We start from the raw sequence: 8,721 nt of genomic DNA on the forward strand, positions 1-8,721 counted from the left end.
ACAGGGAAGACAGAAGCCTGGAATTTGTATTGCTGTGCTAATATAGCCCAGGAGTTCTTTTCTCTCTCAAAACTCAGAGTAGGAGGGAGAGCAATTGCTAATCTGCTTTTGAGGGCATTGCAAGGTCTGGGGCAAACCCTCCTGCAACAGGTGTTTGTATTATAAGTGCATGGAAAGCTTTACTACTATTTTTTCTCTCCTTCTGGCAGTACCTCTCTGTCTCTCTCCTTTCCTGAGATGGGATCCTCATTTTAATTTATTTTTTTAGTAATTTAAATTACTATTAAATAGGAAAGAATTGTTTTATTGACTTGAGTGTGACAAGAGCACGCTCATCACTGCCACACAGTTGCAGCCCACAACAACTGGAGTGTGGAATAAGAGAGGAAGCTGCAGGATGAGGTAATTTTCAATTTAAAACAGTCAAATACAATATGTTTTGAATTCTTTCCCTGGCAGAGTTAAACTCTTCAAATGGGAAAACATCTAAAGGGTTTTCAGTTTAAGCTGATGCTCAGAAACCAGAGACAGCTGAAGGCTCTGGCTATTAGCATAGCAAAGAGATGACAGAAGGGTGAAATGATATGAGAAAGGATCGATCAGTGAGGGGCTTTGAGAGGAGATGGCTGCATTTCTCTTGCCATTGTTTCCCCTTGGTGCTCCAGCTACTGTATTTGTACTGTGAGTTTAAAGACACAGGAGACCCCTATCTATAATGTTTCATCGACAGATTTCTGCTTTTCACTTATTTGAGCCACAGTTTTAATCAGGTTAAATAAAGGGCAGGGGTGGGTGGGTGGGTAATAATTGCTTCTGTTAATTGGAATCCACTTGGGATCAGCTGTAGGACTCTGTGTCCCTTCATGGTGTCATGAGATGATCTGTGGCTCAAGATGGGTCTGCTTAGAGCATTCCCTTGCACTGAGTTCCCTTAAAAAAGGGTTTTAAGAACAAAACATCAGGATTAATTTGAATTAAGAAAAAAAATTTTAAAATAGCGCAATGCGTCTTTTACGGAATGTAAGCTCGGAGCAGCTAGGGAAGAGACTGCAGGAATAAAAAGGTTTGTAAACAAGGCTGCCACAGCCTCTCAGCCTCCTTGTGAGCCTGGCTCTGTGGCAGCTGGGTGACTTTCTGCTCAGCAGCGAGCGCTGCGGCTTCACTCTGGTCCTTGGGGCATCCCTGCCACCCATCCTGCCGCTGTCCTGCCCTCTCCTCCCGCCCTCTCTGAGCTGTGCCTCTCTCATTTCACAGCCTGGGGGAGCCTGGAGGACCCCCATGGCAGGAGCCACCCCCTGTGTCTGTGGAGTACATCACACACGGGGTGCAGGCACCGCATCCATTGCAGGTGTCATCGCTGGAGAGGGACCCATGAGCCCCCTCTGAACAATTTTTTTGTGGTTCTAAGGTTTCAGGCCACCCCACTCCGATTTGCCTCGTGTTTTCAAAGCTGTTTTATTTTCAGTTCTTCGTTGTCCTCCAGCTGTGCTTGTGAAAGGACCCCCCCAAGCCAATGCCTGACACTTGAACTATTGCTGTAGGGTGAAAATGAGGAGGTGGCGTCCACCCAACAACCCTCCCCACACCGTAGGCCATCCCATCCTGCCAGATGTGCCGGCCCCCCTGAAGCACCATGAAGGAGAGGTTTTTACTTGAAATCCCAGTAAAGAATGTGGCAACCCAGGCACACCCCATTTTGGTGGAGCAAAGGATGTGTCTCAGATCCAGGAACATCTCCCTGTGCTGCTGTAGCCACAGGCTGTGCCCTGTGGCCCTTGTCAGGAATCCTTCAAGTGCCCTTTCATATAAGAAACTGAGAGGTCAAACATCAAGGATTTTTGTTTTCCCACCCCTCAGGCACAATAGACCCAGGACAGTTTAATACTGCTGCTCCTGTGGAAAGTTACACGAGTTATTTGATAACCATATGTGGTTAATGCCTCAGATTTATCTACCATGTGAAAAATGAAACTTTCAATAATGTAAGTCCCTTCCTACAAGTAGATTTTATCGTTCAAAGCAAATTCAAAGAAAAAATACACTTCTGTTACTTCTCCTTACAGCACCAAGATTTTCTTGGCTCCCTCTCCTGAATAATGTAAATCTCCAAACCCACTTACTTTGAGTACCTAAAAGCCACAAGGCAACATGAGCAAATGCCAAATGTGGAAACATAAAGGCTTAAAAATTAATCCAACCAAGAAGGATAATTCTTTCTCCTTACAAGTTCTCATCACTTCTGCCTTCCAGTTCATAACAGATAATCACACAGTCTGGCATCCAAAAAGTCTCTCAGAGTGGTGTGGACACTGAGGCATCAGAAGGACCTTAAGCTGTTTTAAAGAGCTCCACAGAGCTCTTTTTCAATATCTGTTCTGCTTGCACAATTGGTTGGAACATTACCTGCTGTTTTTTCAATGTCCCTGTCATTGTTATCTTCAGTGATATTCTCTCCCCATGGTGAGCTAAAAAAAACATTTAATAATTTAGGTAATTCACCTTAAGCAGGGATGGGATTTATGCTTCACACCTTGCACTAGTTTTAGTGCGAAACAGCAACCCTGTGTATCTTAAATTATTTATTTGCAGAAAAGTGCACTCAATGCTGGGAGTTCCAGGTTTAATTTTGCTCTCAAACTTTTGTGCATGGGACCCTCCTGGTGCTTCTTGGAAGTGATTTCCTTTTGCCTGCAACACAGCATAAGTAGCTATTTAATAAGTTTGATTTCTTTTCCCTGTCCTAGAGAAGGGATGTACTGCGACAACACAGGGGAAAAGGCAAATATCAGTAAAATTATAAAGTTGATAACAAGTTGATGGTGAACCTGTCGTAAAAACAAGAAGCACTCTCCTCACCCTTGTGTGGTATTAGAATACCTGTCACTACAGCCGAGTTTTTTGCTGCTATCCTTAGAGAATACTGAAATACGTACACTCTAGCCTTAAAATGAAATAACTACTGAAGTTGAGCCCTGTTCTGAGGCTTGATAGATCTTTCAGGGTTATCAGTGAAGAAAGAAGTGATTCAGCATAAACTCCTCCTGAAACAGGAGCTGCAATCCAGAGTCACCACCCAGGGAACCTCCCATGAGCTGACAGAGAGCCTGTGCACCCTCCAGATGCTGATCCTGGAGATTTTGTCCCAGCTTGCTGAGCACCATGCATCTGATTAGTAGATGCTTCCTTACCTATTCCTCTAATTCCTAAAAACTCCATTTCCTACATGGAGACTCAATAAAATTAAAAAAAAATATTTTGTAGCAGAGCTGGTTGCAGCTGCCTTGAATGGAGATGCCTTTTTAATTATGGAGGGACAGAACACTGAGTAATCCCAAAAAGTCAGCACTTTCCTTCCACTCCCTCCTCCAGGGAACTCCCAGTTCCCAGGCTCCCCAGGAGCGGGGTCACGGCACCAAGGCTGTTGGAATTCCAGGGGCAATTGGATGACACTCTGAGCCACCTGGTTTAGTTTTGGGTAGTCCTGGGAGGAGCAGGAAGCTGGACTCCATGGTCCTCAGGGGCCCCTTCCAAACTGAAGCAGTCTGTGACTGTGTAAGGGGCAAATGGGAGGAGATGAGCATTTAAATCAGTTAAATCAGATGGTTAATGCAGTTCACCCAGGTGAACTTGCCCAGTGAGCACCAGGACATTTCAGCCTTTATGGATCTGAGTGGCTAGTTCAGGAAACAAGCCCTTCTTTTAGTTTTCTTGGGCCCAGATGTTGAGAAGAACACCATTTTGATTAAAATGACCATTCTTTAAACTGAAAGAAGTGACTCTTGGGGCTTTTGGGAGATGGAATTGTGAATATAAAAGCCAGCCGAGGAGACTGTGATTGTCTTGATGTGGAGGAAAAAGACACCTTCTCAAAAGTCTTCAGAAAATCAGTAATTTGATTATTTTGGGGTCTGTAGCTGTTGCTGTGGGCATTGGAACAACAGCTAACAGCTCTTGAACCAGATGCTTCATGGGTGCACATTCAGTTAATGATCTGAAATCATGTGAAGATATGACTTGTCATTTAAAAAGGAGGATGTGCCATGGCAGCTGCGCTTCTGCATTTCTCTTTTGTCTATTCAAACAGCTGGAACAGTCTGGAAGAGTAAGAGTTTCCCTCAGGAATTCCAGCAGGCAGTGGGAAGGGAGCTAGTTTGTACTTTTAAAATTTCCACTTTAAATTCTGCAGTGTTTCAGAACTCTGATCTCAAGCACAGTTACGTAAAGCTGTGGTCTTACAGAATTCTGCATGCAGCTGACTCAGGACAAGAAATATGGCATTGTGTATGTGTTTTCAATATTTTATTTTATTTTTTTTTTGTCAGGAAAATATACTTTTATGGTGTTCCCTGAAGAGCAGCTTAACCTCTCTGTGTGTCTGGATATTGGGTATGGAGAGACAAACATCCACACCCACGGTGTTATCTGCTGGCTCCAGGTGCTGACTGATGGATAAAGAGATCCTGAAAACCCCACTCCTCAGTGATGTCTATTTTCTTGTCTAAATTCTTCAGATTCTGACTCATTAGCACGGCTGTTGTTGTGATCAGAGGATCACTGAGACCTAACAATATTTTGTTACATTTAGAGATCAATTAATATCAGTCTTGGGAACCTCACCCTTCTCTTTCCGTAGCAGCTCTTTACAAGAGCTGTGGTCAAGGGAAGACCTGTGCAGATTAATATTCCAATAAAATTTCTTTGCCAGCCTCACACCTCATTTTACCATAAACCATCACTTCTGTTCCTTCTTCAGGTCTCTTCCTCCCTTACTCTCTGCATTTGTCTTTTCTTTTGTGGTCATATGGTATTGGGTAAAACAATGAACTTCTACCAGCAAAGTGCATCTGTCAGTTGCACTTTCACTGTCAGTGCATCTGTCACTGCCCCAAAGTTATTAGTACCTGTGTCTATTAAAATGTGGAAATTATCAAAGGAGTGCGGAATTGAAGGACTTCCATGACATGCATCTCCACAAGTCTGCAATCTGGCAGTTCTAACTGGGGTTCCAAAAACTTAAAAAGCTGATTTTAATGTGTCATTTAAAAGTATGATTCTGTTAATAACAAATCAAATCAAATTTAAGTGGAATTTTCCTGCTAATGACAGCTGTGAAATCAGTTCAACAAATACTTGTCACTACATTTAACAGCTAATGTTTTATTCCCAAAAGCCATTCTTAATTATGGAACTTTTCAAGCGCCTTGTACAAAAGAAGTTTTAATAATGCAATATTAAGTTAATTAAATTAAATTATTAGCAACACAGTTTTCTTCAATCAGGTTGCAAGCTTTATTTGGAACAATAAGGATTTGGTTCAGATTTGCTGTGGTTCACCCTGTAAGAGGGATTTTATCTTCTCATGGTGGGATATTTTCCTGGTCTGATCTTTAAAGTTTGCTGTGGCTCATTTCAAAAAGCCTAGCTTGGGTTTGTGTGCAGTTCTTCAAGCTGAAATCACCCCTTGCTCTCCCCAAGTATGTTTCTGATTAAAACCCAGTTTTATTGTTGGTGTGTATTTCCTGTTTTCCACCTATCTCAATTCCCACACGTCGCGTAAGGACCCCCAGAATATGATGGATTTACAGAGAGACCTGTTAACGTAGCAATAACCACAGCTTCCCTCCCAGCTACTGCCTGTCAGCACACCCCAAATAGGTTTGGGAAGATTCCAGTTCAGGGATGTCTCCTTCTCCTCGTTTTTCATGCTTCCAGGCTTTTCCACATGGATGGTTGTGATGCTGTTTTGGGTTTTAGCCTCTTTTCTTTCATATATTCTCTGTCCTTTGCACATATACTTGTAGCTTTGTAGTTTCATGTTGTAGCTTAGTTTCAACACTTTCCTAGGCAGAAAGACAAAACAAATTCCAGGATCCCTCTGCTATCCTGGTTCTCCTTAGACACCAAGGCTGAAACCAGCTTTCCAAGACACTTATAAACCCTTAGGTCTCATCCTAAGGGGAGAGAATCTGGAAGGTGCTAGAACTGGGGGAATTACCTCACCAGGAGGGTTCCTCATGGGCTGCTCTTGTCAGATACGCTAATTTGCAGAATCTATAAAAATTGTACATGTGTTATGTGGGGGTGTGTGCATCTTTGGCCTTCTCTACCTGGCAAATATGTGCACCTGAGGATCCTCACACAAAGGTACCCTTTTCAGGACCCTAATTGTGTCAAAAAACTGGTATTTTTAGGGTCAGAGAAGAAAGTATCAGTTGAGATCCATCAATCTGCTGTAGATAACTGAGCTGGGAGCCCACCCCTGCTCTTTGCTCTGGAGCAGGTAGGATAGACAGGAATTGGAGGGTGATATTGACACAAGAAAGCACTTTGGGTGGAGATTTCCTCCTGCCTCAATGATTCCTGGTTAGGGAAGTCCAGCCCTGCAAAAATCTCATCTGCTGGGCTGCAGTTTTGTGCAGCAACACTTAGGATAGTAAAAATCTGTCACTGGTTGGCAGAAGTCTGTGATTTCTGTGCTAGTTTTAACACAAAAGAAGTTTTATATATTTAATTGTTTAGTAGTGTATTTTCTAATATCAAACCACATGGATTTGATATTAGGAGATATTTATGGACTGAAGGAGTGGTTAATTATTGGAACAGGCTGTCCAGGGCAATGCTTGAGTCACCATCCCTGGAAGTGTTCAGTGTGGATGTGGCACATTGTGACATGTTTAGGGACTGCTTGTGTTCAGTCTAGGGCTGGCCCTGATGATCTCAAAGGTCTTTTCCAACCTTAGTGGCTCTGTGATTCTGTGAGTCATGAGCCCATCCTGAATGCCAACCCTTCTGAGTTCAGAATCCACTTTAGAAAAGAGGGGGGAAAAATTGAGACAGGACCAAATAAAGCCATTCAATGTGAATCACAGGTACAGGTGATGTGGAAAGAAGTAGAAAGGGACAAGAGGAAAAGAAGCCAAATTCTGTGATGCAGATCCATTGAATTAAACAAACCTGCGCCTGTTTCATTTTTTAGGCATTTTTTTCTTATGTCATATACTGAACACACAACTGTGCCAGGTTTTGGAACACCTGCCTTTTGATAAAAGTAGAAATTCCTGTTTATTTGTTAGGCTTCTTTGAGTATGATTCTTGTGTGGCAGCTGGGATGGGTCAGTGGATCCCTGTACAGCGCTCTCCCCTGACATCACTCAGCTCTAGATGGTCTGGGTGTGTGCTTCCAATGTCCTTCCACTACAGCAGGAGGAAACACTTCCAGAAAAAGGCAGGTCAGATCCTGAAAACATGTGTTTTGAGCTCCTGCAGCCCATCTCTTTTTGCACATTCAAATCAAGCAAACACCAGTCTCCTTTGAGGTCAATGGGTGTGTCATTAATAATTCTTCTCTATCAGTATTGTTAAAAAGTCTATAATGCCCAAGTCACATCACTTTTCCTCACATTGATTTTGACCTGGAAAAATAGATGAGTAATGCATCCGAGTGGTGCCTGATGTTCCTTAGCACATAATAAGCAGCATTATTCATTTTGTGGCGAATGTGTAATCACCTCTCTGGAGGAGAGGTGCTACTTGAAAAGCTGTCTTCCTCATCACTGCATTCCCCCCCACCCTTACACTTGTGTTATCAATCATTAGATCATCACTGGAGGAAAAGAGGCTGGAGGCACAGGTATGCCTGGTTAGGAGGATAAATGGGTCTTGCCACAGGATTTGAGTTGTGAGGTTTTTCATAACCCTTTCCTGCTCAGACTCTGTCCAGATGTGGGTCTCAGGGATGGTGTTTGGGAAAGCCTTTTGTTTCTGATCCTCTGTGCTGCAGCAGCCTGCAGCAAATCAGACTAACCTGGGGTAGCTGGGTGAGGGGCAGTGCAATTTATCTCTGAGTGGCTGAGAGGCACAGACCAGATGAAGGGTTTCATCACCACATTACTCCAGAGGTAGCCGGGGCTCATTCATCTGCAAAAGAAACAAAGTGAACGGACAACTTGATAATGCTTCACAGTTTGAAGATTGCTTCTGAATGAATGACCCGCTTGTCTGCAAGTATGAGTACCGGGATGCTGCTGCAACACATGATAAGAATAGAGATTTAATTTCTTCAAAAAGGATTTTTCATCTGATGGCATCTCATATTTGCACACAGATTAAGAAAATGTCCTCCCTTACATCTCTGTTTCACCACTAACTAGAATTAAGTCAAATGGTACAATTTACATTCAACAAATCTACTTCACTTTTTGTCCTATTTTACAATCAAACTTTATATTTCTATTTGAATGTGTGATTATTATTTTCCAGCTAACTCAGCAAATTATTAATGTGGGCATATAATAGCCAGTGGCCCTTCAGTCTATTTGCTAACTTGGTTCAATTGTTAATAGTTCTCAGTAATTGTCACTAATTTACCTGCTGCTCTTTTATGCCCTGTGTCAATGTTTCCCCAGACCTGAGCAGGCCCGTGAAACCTGCACAAACATTTCTGTAACATCCCTTTTTAGGTCAGTGTTGGACTGGTATTCTTATAGGTGCTTATGCAAATAATTTAAAGGAGTTACTATGCTCATTAAGTGCTGCAACACAGCAACCCTGTATGAGAAATTTTATTTAATGGAGAAAGAAAAAAAGAGAGAGAAAAAAGAGAAAGCTACTAATTTTGTGGCTGGGAAGGGGCTTTGAACACACACCCACACACCCACACACACACACACACCTTGTCTTACCTGGAGGGCAGTAAAGCTGTCAGATACAGGAGGAATCCAT

This window comes from Poecile atricapillus, chromosome Z (assembly GCF_030490865.1).
Source record: "Poecile atricapillus isolate bPoeAtr1 chromosome Z, bPoeAtr1.hap1, whole genome shotgun sequence".
NCBI classification, from domain to species: domain Eukaryota; kingdom Metazoa; phylum Chordata; class Aves; order Passeriformes; family Paridae; genus Poecile; species Poecile atricapillus.